The sequence below is a fragment of the Streptopelia decaocto genome, assembly GCF_964273445.1.
Source record: "Streptopelia decaocto genome assembly, chromosome: 4".
NCBI lineage: Eukaryota > Metazoa > Chordata > Aves > Columbiformes > Columbidae > Streptopelia > Streptopelia decaocto.
Genome location: NC_138658.1, coordinates 38,627,558 through 38,651,006, shown reverse-complemented (window position 1 = coordinate 38,651,006; position 23,449 = coordinate 38,627,558).

Below are 23,449 nucleotides of genomic sequence, written 5' to 3'. Positions count from 1 at the left end.
CAATTGCCCTGTGGAGGGTGGCATCCCTTGACAGAGATCCCAGCTGCTTGGATTCGCTACCGTCCAGTTCCAGACAATCGGCTCCCTTGTCCCAGCATGGGAGCAGCCAGGTTACCACATCCTTGCCTTCCCGACAACCACCACGGTGTCCCCTGGGCAGTGGCTCTGAGCGAGGCTGAAGCCCATCTCCCCGTGGCCGGGAGAGCCGGGGACAGGCCAGGCAAGTGGCGCCTGCAAGGATCTCCTCTCAGGGCGGACGGCTGGCAGCAGGGACAGGGACAAGCCGCGCTTGCTCCCAAGGAGCTCTGTCCCGGGAGAGGTCGGCTCGGGGCCATGCTCCTGCTGCTGCTTTGCTGCGGGGGTGCAGGGGCCGGGGGCCCAACTCGTTGGCGTGTTCCTGGTCTGTGATGATCTTGGGGCCTGCAGGAGTGTGGGCCTGGCTCTGTGGGGCCGGGGAAGCTGAGAGCAGGGAGAGGAGTTTTGAGGAGAGGCTGCCGTCTTGCAGGGCTGAAGTAGCCCTGGAACCCAGCTGGCCTGCAAGGCCGCCCTTCCCTGGACGCAGAGCCGCAGGCAGTGCCAGCACCAGGGCTGGGGAGGGTTCAGGGGCCACGTCTCTCCCTGTCCCCACTTCCCAGGCCACATCTCTCTGTCTGGAGACCTTCTTCATCCTTCTCTCCCGGTTCCATAGCCATATCCCCCTTTCTTCCCCAGTTCCATGGGCACCGTATCCCTCCCCTCTTACCCACATCTCACAGCCGAATCCCTGTGTTGAACCATTTCCCACACCCATATCCCTCCCTCTCCCCAGATTGCTAGCAATAGCCATCCCTCCCTCTCCCTCTCGTTCCCACCAGCCATTTCCCTCCCTCTCCCCAAGTCCACAGGCACTCGGCCGCCTCTCCCCCAGTTCACAGGGCCACATCCCTCCCTCTCCTCCAGTTCCAACATCCACATTGCTCCCTCTCTATGGGTCCTCGAGCCATAACCCACCCTCTCCCCCAGTTCCCACAGCCACATCTCTCCCACTGCCCAGTTCTGCAGCAATGAGCAAACAACACGGCAGAAAGCAGGCCCGGTCCCTCTCAGTGGCGCAGTGCTTTTATTCCAGAGGGGCCCCGGGAGGCCCGGCCGCCCCGCTCAGACGCGGAGCCAGGGGAGACGCCGCGCATGGTCCCCTGAGCCTGGCTCGTCCTCCTGGACCCTGCGCAGCCACGATAGGTCTTCGTCGCTCTCTGGCCGGTAGAGGAGCTGGCCATGTCCATCTCCGTCCCTCTCGGTGGGCAGGCTCTGGGCACGCCGCTGGGGACTGGGGCGGCGGCGCTCTCCCCTCTCAGCGGAGTGTGCGCGGCGCCTGGAACGGCTGCGGCTCCGCTGCTGCTGCTGCCGCCGCTGCTGCCTCTGCCACCACGGCCCCCGCCTTGCGTAGGGATGCCAGCGGCCACGGCGACCGTCATCCTCCAGCCGCAGGCGGCGGATGGCCGCGATGGGGCCCCGGCAGAGCGGGCAAGTGGCATCCTCGGCGCTGGCAGCCCAGCGCTGGATGCAGGCATGGCAGAACGCATGCCAGCACGGGTCCACTCCAGCGGGGGCTTCCAGGGGAGCCAAGCAGATGGGGCACGTGTCCCCCCGCCGGCACCTCCTGGCAGCTGGTGGCACCGCTGGCTCATCCCTGGACACCTCCATTGCTGCTGCTGGGACTTAGTGTCCTGTCAGTTGCTGGGACTTGGTTTCCTCTCGGCTTCTGGTGGGACTTGCTGTCCTCAGCTGCTGCTGGGACTTGATGTCCTCGTGGCCGCCGCTGGGACTTGACGTCCTCTTGGAGCTGGAGGCACCTGGTGTCTCTGCTGCTGGCAGGACTCGATGGCTGCTGCTGGCGCAACGCCAAGGCTCGGGTTCCGCTGGCAGGACTTGGTGGCCGCTCGAACGCTGGCAGGTCACAACGTCTGGTGCCGCTGGCAGGACTCGACGGCTCGGGTGCTGCCCACAGGACTCGACGTCTCGTGTGCCGCTGGCAGCACGTGACGCTGGCGTTTATAGCCGCCCGCCGCTAGTGACGTCACGGGCTGACTGTGACTCTGGTGACATCACAGGGCTCTCGGGGGCACACCCAGGGACACACCCAGGAGCTCCCCAGCCTCACACATGCCCTGTGGCGCAAAGCCCACCTGGCAGGGGGCTCCGGGGCTGGCCTCACCCGTGCTGGTCGTGGTTTAAGCTGAACTAGCAATAGAACCGGGATAGCCACTCACTCAGTCCCCCACCCGCTCCCCAGACAGGGGAGAGAATTGAAAGGGAAGGGAGAAACTTGGAATGAGATAAACACAGTTCAATAAAATCACAAAATAGCAGCGCACTACTAGTTGATATATATATAAAATAGAAATGGAATATAAAATAAAAGATACTCAATGCGATTCCTCATCAACTCCATCTGCACTGAGCAGCAGTCCTTGTAGTAGGAGGTGGAGACACGGTTGCAATTTTGTTGGTCACATCCATTGGGATCTGACGACGTCCATCTTGCCATTTTATTAGTGAAAAGTGGTTCTCTCGTGCAGGTGCCTTGACCTTGGTGCTTTTTGATGACAAAACTGGCATTCCAAGGAATCCGAATTACTCTCGCACCTTTCTAGAAAACTTATTTTGCTGTTCCGTCCCGTACAATGATGTCATCTAGATATTGCAAGTGTTCTGGAGCTTTTCTTTGTTCCGGTGTGGTTTGGATCGGTCCACGGCACATGGTAGGGCTGCGTTTCCAGCCCTGGGGCAAGCGATTCCACGTGTACTGGATGCCCCTCCAGGTGAATGCAAACTGCGGTCTGCACTCTGCTGCTAAAGGAAGAGAGAAAAACACTTTCGCAATGTGGGATGTGGCTCACCGCCGAGCTGCCTTCGACTCCACTTCAAGCTGCAGCTCTAGAGTGTCTGGCACAGGAGCACTCAAGGGTGCTGTAACTTAATTCAGGCCACGATAGTCTACTCTTAGTCTCCACTCTTCACTAGACTTACGCACTGGCCTAGTGGGCTTGTTAAAAGGTGAGCGAGTCTTGCTGATCACACCCTGACTCTCCAGTTGACGAATCAGCTTCTGGACAGGAATGAGAGAGAGTCTCGACTGGTGCAATATTGCCGGCGATGGACCATCGTGATAGCAACTGGCACCTGCTGGTGGTCAGCCCTCAGCAATCCTACAGCAGAAGGGCCCTCTGAGAGACCAGGCACAGTCGACAGCTGATGAATGTTCTCCGTGTCCACAGCCGCTCTGCCAAATGCCCACCTATACCCGTTTGGGGCCTTAACGCACCCTCTCCTGGGGCAGTCTGTGCCGAGGATGCACGGAGCACGTGGAGCAGTCGCAGTGGGACGCTTTTGCCCGTCTTTCCCAGTTTGGCTCATTTCGGCCTCTCCTGCAGCCAGCTTCTGGGATCCCGCAGCCACTCCAGAAATACTGATGGGTTTTGTTCCATTGTGGTTTGATGGGATTACTGTGCACTGAGCACCGGTGTCCTCCAAAGCTCTCTGCTCCTGGGGGTCTGTTGTACCAGGCCATCGGATCTGCACAGTCCAGTAACCTCTGCTGTCCCTTTCCGGCGGCGGGCTGGAGGCAGGGCCCCTCTGATTTGTGTTATGCACATTCTGTGGGTAGGAATCAGAATTTCCTTCAAGAGGATCAGAATCTCTTCTAGCCCTTCTGGAAACTGGAGCACCCACTTTCCTGGGAGGTTTTCCTTTAAATTCACGTACTCGTTCCTGAAGTGCTGAGGTGGGATTTCCATCCCACCTCCTCAGGTCTTCTCCATGATCACCGAGGAGAAGCCACAGCATGCCTCTCCTGGGGTACTTCTTCTGTCCTCTCTCTTGAGATTGGAAACGCCTTCGCCTAATAGCGGAAATGTCGGTTGGTCAGGTGGGGAATGGAACCTGTCCTCTCCGAGTGCTTTGATTTCGTGGAACAGCTTTTCGAACCGGTTGTCAGATTTTTCACGCAGTTTGTCCTCAGTTGACACTCAGTTCACATCTGGACTACTGTGTCCAGTTCTGAGCCCCTCAATTCAAGGAGGACAGGGAACTGCTGGAGAGAGTCCAGCGCAGGGCAACAAAGATGATTAAGGGACTGGAGCATCTCCCTTGTGAGGAAAGGCTGAGGGAGCTGGGTCTCTTTAGTTTGGAGGAGACTGAGGGGTGACCTCATTGATGTTTATAAATTTCTAAAGGGTGAGTGTCATGAGGGTGGAGCCGGGCTCTTCTCGGTGACAACCAGCGGTAGGACAGGGGGTAATGGGTTCAAACTGGAACACAAGAGGTTCCAGTTACATTGGAGAAGAAACTTCTTCTCAGTAAGGGTAACCAGAACACTGGAACAGGATGCCCAGGGTGGGTTGTGGAGTCTCCTACTCTGGAGGCATTCGAAACCCGCCTAGATGCCTTCCTGTGTAGCCTCATCTAGGTGTTCCTGCTCCGGCAGGGGGATTGGCCTTTTTGAGGTCCGTTCCAATCCCTAACATTCTGTGATTCTCTGATTCTGTGTGACACACAAGCCCGCAGAGAGGTAGCGAGGCTGTCCTCATAGTCCCAAAGCTGGTTCGTCACTTCTGTCACATTTTGTTGAATGTACCTGCCCAGGACATCGATGCCCATGACCCAGCATATGCCGGTGGTGTCCATTATACAAACCTGCGTCCCATGGGTTGTGTACAAAGGATTCTATCTGCATCTGTCCCTTCCGGACCGTTTGGCTCACAATAGATTATCTCCCGCACAGCTGATCCTCTCAGGATCTGGATACGTGTCTCCATAGTATTCCATTCACCTGGATGACATACAGCAGCTTCCTTGAAGGGAAACCTTGCCTTTCCTGGCGGTCAGGACTCACCTGCAGAGGCTGGAGAAGTCTTCCTCTCTTGCAATTGCCCTGCGGAGGGTGGCATCCCTTGACAGAGATCCCAGCTGCTTGGATTCGCTACCGTCCAGTTCCAGACAATCGGCTCCCTTGTCCCAGCATGGGAGCAGCCAGGTTACCACATCCTTGCCTTCCCGACAACCACCACGGTGTCCCCTGGGCAGTGGCTCTGAGCGAGGCTGAAGCCCATCTCCCCGTGGCCGGGAGAGCCGGGGACAGGCCAGGCAAGTGGCGCCTGCAAGGATCTCCTCTCAGGGCGGACGGCTGGCAGCAGGGACAGGGACAAGCCGCGCTTGCTCCCAAGGAGCTCTGTCCCGGGAGAGGTCGGCTCGGGGCCATGCTCCTGCTGCTGCTTTGCTGCGGGGGTGCAGGGGCCGGGGGCCCAACTCGTTGGCGTGTTCCTGGTCTGTGATGATCTTGGGGCCTGCAGGAGTGTGGGCCTGGCTCTGTGGGGCCGGGGAAGCTGAGAGCAGGGAGAGGAGTTTTGAGGAGAGGCTGCCGTCTTGCAGGGCTGAAGTAGCCCTGGAACCCAGCTGGCCTGCAAGGCCGCCCTTCCCTGGACGCAGAGCCGCAGGCAGTGCCAGCACCAGGGCTGGGGAGGGTTCAGGGGCCACGTCTCTCCCTGTCCCCACTTCCCAGGCCACATCTCTCTGTCTGGAGACCTTCTTCATCCTTCTCTCCCGGTTCCATAGCCATATCCCCCTTTCTTCCCCAGTTCCATGGGCACCGTATCCCTCCCCTCTTACCCACATCTCACAGCCGAATCCCTGTGTTGAACCATTTCCCACACCCATATCCCTCCCTCTCCCCAGATTGCTAGCAATAGCCATCCCTCCCTCTCCCTCTCGTTCCCACCAGCCATTTCCCTCCCTCTCCCCAAGTCCACAGGCACTCGGCCGCCTCTCCCCCAGTTCACAGGGCCACATCCCTCCCTCTCCTCCAGTTCCAACATCCACATTGCTCCCTCTCTACGGGTCCTCGAGCCATAACCCACCCTCTCCCCCAGTTCCCACAGCCACATCTCTCCCACTGCCCAGTTCTGCAGCAATGAGCAAACAACACGGCAGAAAGCAGGCCCGGTCCCTCTCAGTGGCGCAGTGCTTTTATTCCAGAGGGGCCCCGGGAGGCCCGGCCGCCCCGCTCAGACGCGGAGCCAGGGGAGACGCCGCGCATGGTCCCCTGAGCCCGGCTCGTCCTCCTGGACCCTGCGCAGCCACGATAGGTCTTCGTCGCTCTCTGGCCGGTAGAGGAGCTGGCCATGTCCATCTCCGTCCCTCTCGGTGGGCAGGCTCTGGGCACGCCGCTGGGGACTGGGGCGGCGGCGCTCTCCCCTCTCAGCGGAGCGTGCGCGGCGCCTGGAACGGCTGCGGCTCCGCTGCTGCTGCTGCCGCCGCTGCTGCCTCTGCCACCACGGCCCCCGCCTTGCGTAGGGATGCAAGCGGCCACGGCGACCGTCATCCTCCAGCCGCAGGCGGCGGATGGCCGCGATGGGGCCCCGGCAGAGCGGGCAAGTGGCATCCTCGGCGCTGGCAGCCCAGCGCTGGATGCAGGCATGGCAGAACGCATGCCAGCACGGGTCCACTCCAGCGGGGGCTTCCAGGGGAGCCAAGCAGATGGGGCACGTGTCCCCCCGCCGGCACCTCCTGGCAGCTGGTGGCACCGCTGGCTCATCCCTGGACACCTCCATTGCTGCTGCTGGGACTTAGTGTCCTGTCAGTTGCTGGGACTTGGTTTCCTCTCGGCTTCTGGTGGGACTTGCTGTCCTCAGCTGCTGCTGGGACTTGATGTCCTCGTGGCCGCCGCTGGGACTTGACGTCCTCTTGGAGCTGGAGGCACCTGGTGTCTCTGCTGCTGGCAGGACTCGATGGCTGCTGCTGGCGCAACGCCAAGGCTCGGGTTCCGCTGGCAGGACTTGGTGGCCGCTCGAACGCTGGCAGGTCACAACGTCTGGTGCCGCTGGCAGGACTCGACGGCTCGGGTGCTGCCCACAGGACTCGACGTCTCGTGTGCCGCTGGCAGCACGTGACGCTGGCGTTTATAGCCGCCCGCCGCTAGTGACGTCACGGGCTGACTGTGACTCTGGTGACATCACAGGGCTCTCGGGGGCACACCCAGGGACACACCCAGGAGCTCCCCAGCCTCACACATGCCCTGTGGCGCAAAGCCCACCTGGCAGGGGGCTCCGGGGCTGGCCTCACCCGTGCTGGTCGTGGTTTAAGCTGAACTAGCAATAGAACCGGGATAGCCACTCACTCAGTCCCCCACCCGCTCCCCAGACAGGGGAGAGAATTGAAAGGGAAGGGAGAAACTTGGAATGAGATAAACACAGTTCAATAAAATCACAAAATAGCAGCGCACTACTAGTTGATATATATATAAAATAGAAATGGAATATAAAATAAAAGATACTCAATGCGATTCCTCATCAACTCCATCTGCACTGAGCAGCAGTCCTTGTAGTAGGAGGTGGAGACACGGTTGCAATTTTGTTGGTCACATCCATTGGGATCTGACGACGTCCATCTTGCCATTTTATTAGTGAAAAGTGGTTCTCTCGTGCAGGTGCCTTGACCTTGGTGCTTTTTGATGACAAAACTGGCATTCCAAGGAATCCGAATTACTCTCGCACCTTTCTAGAAAACTTATTTTGCTGTTCCGTCCCGTACAATGATGTCATCTAGATATTGCAAGTGTTCTGGAGCTTTTCTTTGTTCCGGTGTGGTTTGGATCGGTCCACGGCACATGGTAGGGCTGCGTTTCCAGCCCTGGGGCAAGCGATTCCACGTGTACTGGATGCCCCTCCAGGTGAATGCAAACTGCGGTCTGCACTCTGCTGCTAAAGGAAGAGAGAAAAACACTTTCGCAATGTGGGATGTGGCTCACCGCCGAGCTGCCTTCGACTCCACTTCAAGCTGCAGCTCTAGAGTGTCTGGCACAGGAGCACTCAAGGGTGCTGTAACTTAATTCAGGCCACGATAGTCTACTCTTAGTCTCCACTCTTCACTAGACTTACGCACTGGCCTAGTGGGCTTGTTAAAAGGTGAGCGAGTCTTGCTGATCACACCCTGACTCTCCAGTTGACGAATCAGCTTCTGGACAGGAATGAGAGAGAGTCTCGACTGGTGCAATATTGCCGGTGCTGGACCATCGTGATAGCAACTGGCACCTGCTGGTGGTCAGCCCTCAGCAATCCAACAGCAGAAGGGCCCTCTGAGAGACCAGGCACAGTCGACAGCTGATGAATGTTCTCCGTGTCCACAGCCGCTCTGCCAAATGCCCACCTATACCCGTTTGGGGCCTTAACGCACCCTCTCCTGGGGCAGTCTGTGCCGAGGATGCACGGAGCACGTGGAGCAGTCGCAGTGGGACGCTTTTGCCCGTCTTTCCCAGTTTGGCTCATTTCGGCCTCTCCTGCAGCCAGCTTCTGGGATCCCGCAGCCACTCCAGAAATACTGATGGGTTTTGTTCCATTGTGGTTTGATGGGATTACTGTGCACTGAGCACCGGTGTCCTCCAAAGCTCTCTGCTCCTGGGGGTCTGTTGTACCAGGCCATCGGATCTGCACAGTCCAGTAACCTCTGCTGTCCCTTTCCGGCGGCGGGCTGGAGGCAGGGCCCCTCTGATTTGTGTTATGCACATTCTGTGGGTAGGAATCAGAATTTCCTTCAAGAGGATCAGAATCTCTTCTAGCCCTTCTGGAAACTGGAGCACCCACTTTCCTGGGAGGTTTTCCTTTAAATTCACGTACTCGTTCCTGAAGTGCTGAGGTGGGATTTCCATCCCACCTCCTCAGGTCTTCTCCATGATCACCGAGGAGAAGCCACAGCATGCCTCTCCTGGGGTACTTCTTCTGTCCTCTCTCTTGAGATTGGAAACGCCTTCGCCTAATAGCGGAAATGTCGGTTGGTCAGGTGGGGAATGGAACCTGTCCTCTCCGAGTGCTTTGATTTCGTGGAACAGCTTTTCGAACCGGTTGTCAGATTTTTCACGCAGTTTGTCCTCAGTTGACACTCAGTTCACATCTGGACTACTGTGTCCAGTTCTGAGCCCCTCAATTCAAGGAGGACAGGGAACTGCTGGAGAGAGTCCAGCGCAGGGCAACAAAGATGATTAAGGGACTGGAGCATCTCCCTTGTGAGGAAAGGCTGAGGGAGCTGGGTCTCTTTAGTTTGGAGGAGACTGAGGGGTGACCTCATTGATGTTTATAAATTTCTAAAGGGTGAGTGTCATGAGGGTGGAGCCGGGCTCTTCTCGGTGACAACCAGCGGTAGGACAGGGGGTAATGGGTTCAAACTGGAACACAAGAGGTTCCAGTTACATTGGAGAAGAAACTTCTTCTCAGTAAGGGTAACCAGAACACTGGAACAGGATGCCCAGGGTGGGTTTTGGAGTCTCCTACTCTGGAGGCATTCGAAACCCGCCTAGATGCCTTCCTGTGTAGCCTCATCTAGGTGTTCCTGCTCCGGCAGGGGGATTGGCCTTTTTGAGGTCCGTTCCAATCCCTAACATTCTGTTATTCTCTGATTCTGTGTGACACACAAGCCCGCAGAGAGGTAGCGAGGCTGTCCTCATAGTCCCAAAGCTGGTTCGTCACTTCTGTCACATTTTGTTGAATGTACCTGCCCAGGACATCGATGCCCATGACCCAGCATATGCCGGTGGTGTCCATTATACAAACCTGCGTCCCATGGGTTGTGTACAAAGGATTCTATCTGCATCTGTCCCTTCCGGACCGTTTGGCTCACAATAGATTATCTCCCGCACAGCTGATCCTCTCAGGATCTGGATACGTGTCTCCATAGTATTCCATTCACCTGGATGACATACAGCAGCTTCCTTGAAGGGAAACCTTGCCTTTCCTGGCGGTCAGGACTCACCTGCAGAGGCTGGAGAAGTCTTCCTCTCTTGCAATTGCCCTGCGGAGGGTGGCATCCCTTGACAGAGATCCCAGCTGCTTGGATTCGCTACCGTCCAGTTCCAGACAATCGGCTCCCTTGTCCCAGCATGGGAGCAGCCAGGTTACCACATCCTTGCCTTCCCGACAACCACCACGGTGTCCCCTGGGCAGTGGCTCTGAGCGAGGCTGAAGCCCATCTCCCCGTGGCCGGGAGAGCCGGGGACAGGCCAGGCAAGTGGCGCCTGCAAGGATCTCCTCTCAGGGCGGACGGCTGGCAGCAGGGACAGGGACAAGCCGCGCTTGCTCCCAAGGAGCTCTGTCCCGGGAGAGGTCGGCTCGGGGCCATGCTCCTGCTGCTGCTTTGCTGCGGGGGTGCAGGGGCCGGGGGCCCAACTCGTTGGCGTGTTCCTGGTCTGTGATGATCTTGGGGCCTGCAGGAGTGTGGGCCTGGCTCTGTGGGGCCGGGGAAGCTGAGAGCAGGGAGAGGAGTTTTGAGGAGAGGCTGCCGTCTTGCAGGGCTGAAGTAGCCCTGGAACCCAGCTGGCCTGCAAGGCCGCCCTTCCCTGGACGCAGAGCCGCAGGCAGTGCCAGCACCAGGGCTGGGGAGGGTTCAGGGGCCACGTCTCTCCCTGTCCCCACTTCCCAGGCCACATCTCTCTGTCTGGAGACCTTCTTCATCCTTCTCTCCCGGTTCCATAGCCATATCCCCCTTTCTTCCCCAGTTCCATGGGCACCGTATCCCTCCCCTCTTACCCACATCTCACAGCCGAATCCCTGTGTTGAACCATTTCCCACACCCATATCCCTCCCTCTCCCCAGATTGCTAGCACTAGCCATCCCTCCCTCTCCCTCTCGTTCCCACCAGCCATTTCCCTCCCTCTCCCCAAGTCCACAGGCACTCGGCCGCCTCACCCCCAGTTCACAGGGCCACATCCCTCCCTCTCCTCCAGTTCCAACATCCACATTGCTCCCTCTCTACGGGTCCTCGAGCCATAACCCACCCTCTCCCCCAGTTCCCACAGCCACATCTCTCCCACTGCCCAGTTCTGCAGCAATGAGCAAACAACACGGCAGAAAGCAGGCCCGGTCCCTCTCAGTGGCGCAGTGCTTTTATTCCAGAGGGGCCCCGGGAGGCCCGGCCGCCCCGCTCAGACGCGGAGCCAGGGGAGACGCCGCGCATGGTCCCCTGAGCCCGGCTCGTCCTCCTGGACCCTGCGCAGCCACGATAGGTCTTCGTCGCTCTCTGGCCGGTAGAGGAGCTGGCCATGTCCATCTCCGTCCCTCTCGGTGGGCAGGCTCTGGGCACGCCGCTGGGGACTGGGGCGGCGGCGCTCTCCCCTCTCAGCGGAGCGTGCGCGGCGCCTGGAACGGCTGCGGCTCCGCTGCTGCTGCTGCCGCCGCTGCTGCCTCTGCCACCACGGCCCCCGCCTTGCGTAGGGATGCCAGCGGCCACGGCGACCGTCATCCTCCAGCCGCAGGCGGCGGATGGCCGCGATGGGGCCCCGGCAGAGCGGGCAAGTGGCATCCTCGGCGCTGGCAGCCCAGCGCTGGATGCAGGCATGGCAGAACGCATGCCAGCACGGGTCCACTCCAGCGGGGGCTTCCAGGGGAGCCAAGCAGATGGGGCACGTGTCCCCCCGCCGGCACCTCCTGGCAGCTGGTGGCACCGCTGGCTCATCCCTGGACACCTCCATTGCTGCTGCTGGGACTTAGTGTCCTGTCAGTTGCTGGGACTTGGTTTCCTCTCGGCTTCTGGTGGGACTTGCTGTCCTCAGCTGCTGCTGGGACTTGATGTCCTCTTGGCCGCCGCTGGGACTTGACGTCCTCTTGGAGCTGGAGGCACCTGGTGTCTCTGCTGCTGGCAGGACTCGATGGCTGCTGCTGGCGCAACGCCAAGGCTCGGGTTCCGCTGGCAGGACTTGGTGGCCGCTCGAACGCTGGCAGGTCACAACGTCTGGTGCCGCTGGCAGGACTCGACGGCTCGGGTGCTGCCCACAGGACTCGACGTCTCGTGTGCCGCTGGCAGCACGTGACGCTGGCGTTTATAGCCGCCCGCCGCTAGTGACGTCACGGGCTGACTGTGACTCTGGTGACATCACAGGGCTCTCGGGGGCACACCCAGGGACACACCCAGGAGCTCCCCAGCCTCACACATGCCCTGTGGCGCAAAGCCCACCTGGCAGGGGGCTCCGGGGCTGGCCTCACCCGTGCTGGTCGTGGTTTAAGCTGAACTAGCAATAGAACCGGGATAGCCACTCACTCAGTCCCCCACCCGCTCCCCAGACAGGGGAGAGAATTGAAAGGGAAGGGAGAAACTTGGAATGAGATAAACACAGTTCAATAAAATCACAAAATAGCAGCGCACTACTAGTTGATATATATATAAAATAGAAATGGAATATAAAATAAAAGATACTCAATGCGATTCCTCATCAACTCCATCTGCACTGAGCAGCAGTCCTTGTAGTAGGAGGTGGAGACACGGTTGCAATTTTGTTGGTCACATCCATTGGGATCTGACGACGTCCATCTTGCCATTTTATTAGTGAAAAGTGGTTCTCTCGTGCAGGTGCCTTGACCTTGGTGCTTTTTGATGACAAAACTGGCATTCCAAGGAATCCGAATTACTCTCGCACCTTTCTAGAAAACTTATTTTGCTGTTCCGTCCCGTACAATGATGTCATCTAGATATTGCAAGTGTTCTGGAGCTTTTCTTTGTTCCGGTGTGGTTTGGATCGGTCCACGGCACATGGTAGGGCTGCGTTTCCAGCCCTGGGGCAAGCGATTCCACGTGTACTGGATGCCCCTCCAGGTGAATGCAAACTGCGGTCTGCACTCTGCTGCTAAAGGAAGAGAGAAAAACACTTTCGCAATGTGGGATGTGGCTCACCGCCGAGCTGCCTTCGACTCCACTTCAAGCTGCAGCTCTAGAGTGTCTGGCACAGGAGCACTCAAGGGTGCTGTAACTTAATTCAGGCCACGATAGTCTACTCTTAGTCTCCACTCTTCACTAGACTTACGCACTGGCCTAGTGGGCTTGTTAAAAGGTGAGCGAGTCTTGCTGATCACACCCTGACTCTCCAGTTGACGAATCAGCTTCTGGACAGGAATGAGAGAGAGTCTCGACTGGTGCAATATTGCCGGTGCTGGACCATCGTGATAGCAACTGGCACCTGCTGGTGGTCAGCCCTCAGCAATCCTACAGCAGAAGGGCCCTCTGAGAGACCAGGCACAGTCGACAGCTGATGAATGTTCTCCGTGTCCACAGCCGCTCTGCCAAATGCCCACCTATACCCGTTTGGGGCCTTAACGCACCCTCTCCTGGGGCAGTCTGTGCCGAGGATGCACGGAGCACGTGGAGCAGTCGCAGTGGGACGCTTTTGCCCGTCTTTCCCAGTTTGGCTCATTTCGGCCTCTCCTGCAGCCAGCTTCTGGGATCCCGCAGCCACTCCAGAAATACTGATGGGTTTTGTTCCATTGTGGTTTGATGGGATTACTGTGCACTGAGCACCGGTGTCCTCCAAAGCTCTCTGCTCCTGGGGGTCTGTTGTACCAGGCCATCGGATCTGCACAGTCCAGTAACCTCTGCTGTCCCTTTCCGGCGGCGGGCTGGAGGCAGGGCCCCTCTGATTTGTGTTATGCACATTCTGTGGGTAGGAATCAGAATTTCCTTCAAGAGGATCAGAATCTCTTCTAGCCCTTCTGGAAACTGGAGCACCCACTTTCCTGGGAGGTTTTCCTTTAAATTCACGTACTCGTTCCTGAAGTGCTGAGGTGGGATTTCCATCCCACCTCCTCAGGTCTTCTCCATGATCACCGAGGAGAAGCCACAGCATGCCTCTCCTGGGGTACTTCTTCTGTCCTCTCTCTTGAGATTGGAAACGCCTTCGCCTAATAGCGGAAATGTCGGTTGGTCAGGTGGGGAATGGAACCTGTCCTCTCCGAGTGCTTTGATTTCGTGGAACAGCTTTTCGAACCGGTTGTCAGATTTTTCACGCAGTTTGTCCTCAGTTGACACTCAGTTCACATCTGGACTGCTGTGTCCAGTTCTGAGACTTAACTTACTGAATGGTTTTATTCCATTTAGTGTATCAAAATGGGTATTATATTAGCAAAAAGGGAAGTTTAATGCACCCTATTTAGATAGAGAACTATAATATCTTTTACTAATTATGCTGGCTGACTGCTGAGTTTGGAAATGTCAGCTGCCTTCCCTGAATCTTTGGTACCATTCATAGAAGCAAATACTAACAGCTCTTCAGAAAGGGTGTTGCATGTCTAAATTAATGTTTGTAAATTATTCTGAAGCTCTAAGATGCCAAATAGTCTGGTGCAACAATTAATGTTGCTAGCATTAAGTGTCATTCCATTTCTGTATTACATATTCATGTCTTTTAACAAGGCAAAGGAAGCAGAATATAATGCTCATTGATGTTTTTAAGTCCTTTATTAGATCTAATGTCTTATTAATAGTCTGGGAAAGCTGCTTTGCAAATATGTTTAGTTCTTTTTCTGCTACTTTTGAAGTCTAAAGAGTGTATAGAGAAGCTATTGCTGCTTCATAAACAGTTTCTGGAATGAATTTGCAGATTTACTGCTGTCTCATTTTGGGGTAGTCCTAGAGGTACTATTTCATGAGTATGTTTGCTATCATTTTTTATGCTGTAGATTCATGGCAAATTCTCATTTATCCAGAAAGTGGCCTGCTGTGAAATATTCTCTATATAGCATATACTTGTTTCTTCGGCAACTCAGACTTTGTTATTGATATAAAATGAATCTGTAGTGCAGTATTACCATGCTTTGAAAGCAGTAAATGGTGTTTGTAGTTCCTCTGTTCTTTACAATGTCTACTGGTTTTTTATTCTTCTTTTTTTTTTTTTTTTCCCCCACAACCAGTTTTGTCTCTACCGTTCATGATTTTGCTTGCCACATCACAAATAATTTTCTCTTGAGTCAGCTCTCTCCCTCTTCCTGTATAGATACCTATGCTATGTCATTTTTACTCAGATCTTTAGAACTATGCCCAGTTTTGTCAATTTACCATCTTTCTTGCCCTATTGCAGTTCCCATGGTCACATTATACTGATCTATATTTTAGTTTCTTTCTTGGTATAATTTTCTCACTGAAGATTCCCTAATGTGGTTGGAAATGGAATTATCAGGAAAAGCTGGTTTTAGTTTGAAATTACTTGTAGTTTAGGAAAAGAATGAGACAATCTTGTAGCTGAGATGAAGCAGGATTTTGAAGAACCTGTGTATTACTGCAGGAAATTTGGTAATAGTTTGAGTGGCAGAAATGTCTACATGAAACAACACTTAAAAATAAGTTTAACTGCATTGAGTGGGCAGGTGTATCATTACTAAACCTGGAAGGGAAAATGAACAGAAATTTGCAGAGAGTTCAAACCATTCATGAAACTGAAATGAGAATGTATACCTCGTACAGTAGTTATTGATGAAAATACCAGTGGTCATGAAAGTAAAACTGATCTCTAAAATTTATTCAATAAACTGTTGTAGAGAAGACTAGATATGCTACAAAATGATAAAAAAAAGAGAGGACAATATGCAAATTGCATTTTAAATAAGCTTAGAAAGTGTTATGTAGATTTACCATGAGGAAAACAGTGATATAAGAGTCTGGAGTTTTGCTGCAATAGTTTTGTGCCTCCATGCTTATTCGGCGTGCTTATTACTAGATAGGTTACTAGAAATGAATTCAATGAAAAATGCTGAAAATAAAGTACTGAAATATTGAGAAAGTAACAAAAAGCAATTGTAGCTTGAGTATTTGGGAAAATTAAAGAAAGATGATGCTGTCTACAAAGGCATCAAGGAGAGAGCAATACTTAAAGAATCTTATAGATTGAATACAAAAGTCTTCTAACATCACTAAAATATAATGTAACATGTTTTCCAATACAAAAGACTGTAGGCTGAAAGTTGTTATACATTTTTGTAAGAGAAATTGCTCTGTAAAACAGACAACCTGGGATAGCAATCTTCTGGAAGTAAGAGCGGAATGAAAATTTCTACAGGCGCTGTACTTTAATAAGCAAATGAAGAATAGCATAGAAGTTGAAAAATATATGTTAGCTGTTGGATATAGACAGTAAAAACAAACAAACAAACAAAACCAAAACAAACCAAACACAAAAAAAGAAAACAACATTGATTTAGATTGCAGAATTGGTATGTCTGATATGATGCTCCACTCATTAAGAAAACTGAAGCTATGGGGAACCATCCTCTATTTCCCTTCCATGGGAAACTGTAATTCTGCTGGGTGATTTCCAATAATTTCACCACCAGTATTCGTGGGTGTGATTATGGTGGGATGTTTGAAAGCAGATGCTTATTGCCAGCCATGAATCTTATGATATCCCTTCTCATTGTAAAAAGGAAAGATTGAGATCATAACCTCGGACAGGAAAGTGAGCTTCCACATTGCAAACTGAATCACTCCCGAATGCCCCAGTGATTCCAGAAATGAAATTTCTGATTTCTGTAACCTACTTGTCTGCGTTTTCAGCAGTCTGCTGGGGTGAGGATGAAGGACTAGAAATTGCTGTTGAATTAAGTCCTCCTCTGTCACTGGTAAATGTATCATTTAATTCCTTTCATTAATTTTTTTAATCTTTTCTATTGCTGTTGCACTGTTTCATTCCTGTTGTAACATTGTTCCTTCAAGAATGGGAATGTCTAAACTGTCTGTTTTCTTGAATGTCCTGGTAGAAGGGGATGTTCGGGGTGCAGCATGTGTGCACTGTGTGCTGTTCACAACTCAGAAGGGAAGTCTGGCTCATGCACATATGTACTGGGACCTCAAGTGCAAGACGAAATCAGGTCTAAGCTGCTGTAAATAATGTAGATGCTCAATGTAGCTACATTAATACTTTTCACAGAATCACAGAATGTTAGGGATTGGAAGGGACCTCGAAAGATCATCTAGTCCAATCCCCCTGCTGGAGCAGGAACGCCTAGGTGAGGCTACACAGGAATGTGTGCAGGCGGGTTTTGAATGTCTCCAGAGTAGGAGACTGCACAACCTCCCTGGGCAGCCTGTTCCAGTGCTCTGTCACCCTCACTGAGAAGTTTCTTCTCAAATGTAAGTAGATCCTCTTTTGTTCCAGTTTGAACTCATTACCCCTTGTCCTATCATTGGCTGTCATCAAGAAGAGCCTGGCTCCATCCTTGTGACACTCACCCTTTAGAACTTTATAAACATCAATGAGGTCACCACTCAGTCTCCTCTTCTCCAAGCTATAGAGACCCAGCTCCCTCAGCCTTTCCTCATATGGGAGATGCTCCACTCCCTTAATCATCTTTGTTGTCCTGCACTGGACTCTCTCCAGCAGTTCCCTGTCCTCCTTGAAATGAGGGGCCCAGAACTGGACACAATATTCCAGGTGTTGTCTCACCAGGGCAGAGTAGAGGGGAAGGAGAACCTCTCTCAACCTACTAACCACCCCCCTTCTAATACACCCCAGGATGCCATTGGCCTTCCTGGCCACAAGGGCACAGTGCTGGCTCATGGTCATCCTGTTGTCCACCAGGACCCCCAGGTCCCTTTCCCCTACGCTGCTCTCTAATAGGTCATTCCCCAACTTATACTGGAACCTGGGATTGTTCCTGCCCAGTTGCAAGACTCTACACTTTCCCTTGTTATATTTCATTAATTTTTTCCCTGCCCAACTCTCCAGCCTGTCCAGGTCTTGCTGGATGGCAGCACAGCCTTCTGGCACATCAGCCACTTCTCCCAGCTTGGTGTCATCAGCAAACTTGCTGATAGTGCACTCTATTCCCTCGTCCAATTCATTGACGAATATACTGAATAATATAGGCCCCAGTACTGACCCTTGAGGCACTCCACTAGATACAGGCCTCCAACTAGACTCTGCCCCATTGACCACGACTCTCTGGCTTCTTCCCTTCAGCCAGTTCGCAGTCCACCTCACTACTCGGTCATCCAGACTGCACTCCCTCAGTTTAGATATAAGGATGCTATGGGAAACTGTGTCAAATGCCTTACTCAAGTCAAGGTAGATCACATCTGCTGCTCTGCCATCATCCATCTATCTTGTTATGTCCTCATAAAAGTCAATGAGGTTGGTCAAGCACAACTTCCCCTTGGTGAAGCCATGTTGACTGCCCCTAATGACCCTCTTATCCTTGATATGCCTTGAGATGGCACCAAGGATAAGTCGTTCCATCACTTTCCCAGGGATAGAGGTGCGGCTGACCGGTCTATAGTTACCTGTGTCCTCCTTCTTGCCCTTTTTGAAGACCTGAATGACATTTGCATTCCTCTAGTCCTCAGGCACCTCTCCCATTTCCCAAGACTTGGCAAAGATGATGGAGAGCGGCCTAGCAATGACCTCAGCCAGCTCCCTCAGCACCCACAGGTGCATCCCATCCGGATCCATGGATTTATGGATGTCCGGATTGCCTAATTGCTCCCTAACCCAGTCCTCATCAACCGAGGCAAACTCCTCGTTGTCCTGACTTCCTCTGGGGCCTCAGCAGTACAGGGCTCCTCAGGACAGCCTCCAGCAGAGTAGACAGAGACAAAGAAGGCATTCAGTAACTCTGCCTTCTCTGTATCTTCTGTCACTAGGGCAGCCACCTCGTTCATCAGTGGGCCTACATTGCCTCTGGTGTTAGTTTTATCTGCCATGTATTTGAAAAGGCTCTTCCTGTTGTCCTTGACCCCTCTCGCCAGGTTTAATTCTAAGGAGGCCTTAGTTTTCCTAGTTGTCTCCCTACACCCTCTGACAACAGCCTGATATTTTCCCCAAGTGGCCAGTCCCTCCTTCCGTGGTCTGTAAACTCTCCATGATCTATAAACTTTTTTTCAGTTACAAAGATTCACTCCTTCATTTTGAGATAACCTTTTTTCATTTCACGATTAAGGCCTCTCTTCTGTATTCCATTTCTCATTTCCCCCTGTATTAGTTATTCATAACCTTTATATTATTATGATTAGCACAGGCTACAACATTGTCTTTCTTTTTATCTTGGTCATTTTTACTCTAACAGTGATATTCACACTGATTAGATTGAAGCAAATTCTTCATCCTGTAGTACCTTATATATAGCCCTTAACGTTACCTTTTTATGATTCACTTATTCAGTCTTCTCCTGTTCAGTGCATATAGATGCAGATCAGTTAGACCCTACACATCTGTGTGATTTATAGACATCTTCTGAAACTGGGCATACTTTTCAAATAATTCAAATTCTTTATAGTAAGGTTAGGTTTTTTTTTTCCTTTTCTATTAGAGTAACTTATCTTAATTTCTTTCTGTTCTTATTATCCTTCCATTTTTTTCTTCAGTATTTCAGTTTCACTTTTTCCCATCCATTAACTGTTATTAGAATTCATGAGTTTGTCTGTTTAAACAAAATGGTCTTTACCACTTTCTTCTCCTCTTTCACATTCATCACCATTCACATTTTGTAGAGCAAAATTAACTTCAGGACTCAAGTGTAAATATTTTTTGTATCAAAATCAAAACCAGTGGTTGGCATTAAAATTTCAAGATAGCCTCTGTGAGATGATAGGGTAAAATATAAAACCTGCAGGTATGTCACAGTTAAAGTTCTGAGGACTGTCATGACATCAAACAAGATTAAAGTAGTGCAAATCATTAGAGCCAAGATGAAGAACTTCAGGACTAGTAAAAAAGACTTAGTTTCTTAAACACTAATAGATTTGCTGCTGTGCCTGCCAAGAGGACTGATTAGTTCAACCTTTTCCTGGAGCAGCCATTGCTTATCGACAGGTCTGGCAGCCTCTGGTGAGAGTATCTGGCTCACCAGAAGGTTGTGTTACAAACTGAGCTAAATCAATGTCCACAATGAAGTGTGTGAATGTGTTTACCAGTGTTGCTTTCTCCCAAGTTCATGGGTGTTTTACAAACATTCTCCTCCCATCCCCACATAGCCGGGAAAGAGAAATCTAGATTTGTCTATTTCTCAGAGATAGACCTGCACTATTTGTAGAAACTTTTCACATTATTGTTCTTGGAACGTGATATCAAGGCAGTATGTCAAAAAGTAAACCGTTTTCATGCACATAATCCATCCTTTTAGAACAGAACTATTTCTTAGAACAGTAAAAGTATTTAAAGATGGTTTTCAACCCATTGAAAACCACTGTGTGGATGTCTCTTCCAAAGACAGCTGTGGACTCTGGCAAATTCCCAGCTTCTGGTGAAAGTGATGGTGAAAGGCAGAAGTTGCGGAAAATAGGTGAAGAAAATAAGCTGGAATGGGTCAAAGGTGGAGGGGTGCTCTTGCTCCTGCTGTGTTGCCGGTACTTGCTTTGATGAGCACTGCTGCTGAATCAGATTACTTTTGGAGGGTGTTTTCTTATTTCTGGAACAGATAATGGCATGTAGGTGACCATGAACTGTTGATGAGTGCCTGTCTTGCTTAGTCATTCTTTTGGCTTGCTAAATCTTTGATATCTGCCACAAAATGGGGAGACTACAGAGTCTGAGCTGGAGGAGAGGGAAGTGCCGTAGAGCAGCTGAACATCTTCAGTGGGAAGAGAGTGAGTTATAATATGTAAGTACCTTCTTCTTGCTTGGAGGGGATTCACTTGCAACTAACGTATCTGCAAACCTTCTGAGGAAAAACTTACAGCAAGATTTGATAGTGATATCCTGGATAGTTATGTAGGCCTGGCAGAATGCCTGGATTATTTTATTTAAGGCTTGGAAGAAGCTTGCTTTTGTGTTTTTTTAGACAAGGTATTGTTTGAGGATGATTAGTAGTACACTTGAAAGGCATCATATTTATTTACCTTTTCTTTCAGTGTGAAATGACCAACTAAGACCATTGTTAGTCCAGATGCCTGTTCCTGTGTAATTGAATTCTAAATGCCAGATATGAATGTGTTCTCTATAAAGAGAAAAATATTTTCCTTTCTGTGAGGAATCCTTTGGAAATCATTCTGATTTTCGGTTTCTCTTGCATTTTACTAACCTCTGTGTCTGCCTTGCACTGTTTACGGAAACAGTGTGAAGAAATGCACACATATGGCTGAGATCCTTCCATTCTGCTTTTTATGGACCACCCCTGATGGCAATAATTTACTGAAAAATGACTTTTAAAGAAAGGAGATGAGGCTGTAGGTACAGAATTACACTACAGAGAAACTGGAGCTTTGTATAGTGTGTTGATGAGTACTTTTACTGGGGGAGGACATTTTCCAGGTATGTGAATCAGTTTTCAGTGTAGAAAAAGGATTTTCATATTTTTTCTGGTAAATGAAAATAGAAACGAAGTTGCACAAATTTGAAGTAGTAACTTCTTCAATTATCAGCATACTCTGTTTCCCTGAAGAGCAGTTTACTATAACATTACTGTCTCCCAGCTAAGTGGACAATTCCTGAAATTAAAGAGACAACTATTTCAAGAAGCTAATGCCTATAGTTAACTTACACAGTAAACTTGGTGGGAAGTTTTTGTGATCTGTTGCTTTAAGATTCTTTGGGAAAGTAGCAAACTCAATAAAAACAGAAGTTTAACTAATATATCTATATTATACTGATACTGAATTTACCCCAAATAAAAATATCTTCTTCATCCAGTCAGCCAAACCACATTATCTTTGCTGCAATTAAAGTCTCATAGCAACTTTACATAAAAAATACTCTAGAAATAAATCACCTAGATTCCTATTCATCATCAAACTGATTTTTATGGCCCAAAGAGAATGATGATGAGAGTGATGCTGCAGCTTGGTAGAGTGCATATTCATCTGAGAGATGAAGGTCTCAGGCTTTGCTTTAATGAATACTGAAGTGTTTTGCACAAAATGGATCAGGTTTGACAGCACAGACTGAGAAAGACACTAAAACTTTATACAGCGTTTCATACATTCTTCTCGTCCTAAAGTATATGCTCGCCCATGGATTGCAAGGAAAAAAATGTCCTTTTAGTATTCTTGGTCTTTCCATACCAGCTAGCACTGCTAGTAATGAGCCAGTTACCAACTGTGTTAAGCTCTGAAAAAGGTAACTCCTGCCTTAGAAAGCTAACCTAGACTTTTGTATGCTATGGTAGGCTAAAAAAAAAATCAGTTTTATGAAACCAAAAATACAGTATTCCAGAGTGTATCACTCAATTTTGGGAATAGCTATAGAGTCTTAAAGATGAGAGAAGAGATGAGAAATATGCCTATATCTATCTATATCTGTAACAGTTTGACTTCAGCTCGAAGTACTCGGTCATGTGCCTGTTGATTGCTGCAGGTAGTCTTGAACACGTCAAACTTATCTCAATTTGCATTTTCTAAAAAAGGTTTGATAAATTAGTTCATTCAGCCTTAACTTAATGGATTTTTTTCTAAACACTTACTCCTTCTTCCAATATTGGTGTCACTTTTCTTGGCCTATCAATACTTCTAATTAGAACACTGCTTAAAAACCTACAGCAACTTCTCAAAAGTCACAAATGTTCTATTATTTTTTGTTGTTATTGTTTTGTCCATGTCTGATCATCAGATTAAACCTCAAAATCATTGACAGGAAAATTTTGTTAAGATACTTCACAGAATCAAAGAATCACACAGAATCAGGGATTAGAAAGAACCTAAAAAGATTATCTAGTCCAATCCCCCTGCTGGAGCAGGAACACGTAGATGAGGCTACACAGCTACACAGGAAGGCATCTAGGCATCGATGTCCTGGGCAGCTACATTCAACAAAATGTGACAGAAGTGATGAAGCAGCTTCGGGACTGGGCTACTTCAGCCCTGCAAGATGGCAGCCTCTCCTCAAAACTCCTCTCCCTGCTCTCAGCTTCCCCGGCCCCACAGAGCCAGGCCCACACTCCTGCAGGCCCCAAGATCATCACAGACCAGGAACACGCCAACGAGTTGGGCCCCCGGCCCCTGCACCCCCGCAGCAAAGCAGCAGCAGGAGCATGGCCCCGAGCCGACCTCTCCCGGGACAGAGCTCCTTGGGAGCAAGCGCGGCTTGTCCCTGTCCCTGCTGCCAGCCGTCCGCCCTGAGAGGAGATCCTCGCAGGCGCCACTTGCCTGGCCTGTCCCCGGCTCTCCCGGCCACGGGGAGATGGGCTTCAGCCTCGCTCAGAGCCACTGCCCAGGGGACACCGTGGTGGTTGTCGGGAAGGCAAGGATGTGGTAACCTGGCTGCTCCCATGCTGGGACAAGGGAGCCGATTGTCTGGAACTGGACGGTAGCGAATCCAAGCAGCTGGGATCTCTGTCAAGGGATGCCACCCTCCACAGGGCAATTGCAAGAGAGGAAGACTTCTCCAGCCTCTGCAGGTGAGTCCTGACCGCCAGGAAAGGCAAGGTTTCCCTTCAAGGAAGCTGCTGTATGTCATCCAGGTGAATGGAATACTATGGAGACACGTATCCAGATCCTGAGAGGATCAGCTGTGCGGGAGATAATCTATTGTGAGCCAAACGGTCCGGAAGGGACAGATGCAGATAGAATCCTTTGTACACAACCCATGGGACGCAGGTTTGTATAATGGATACCACCGGCATATGCTGGGTCATGGGCATCGATGTCCTGGGCAGGTACATTCAACAAAATGTGACAGAAGTGACGAACCAGCTTTGGGACTATGAGGACAGCCTCGCTACCTCTCTGCGGGCTTGTGTGTCAC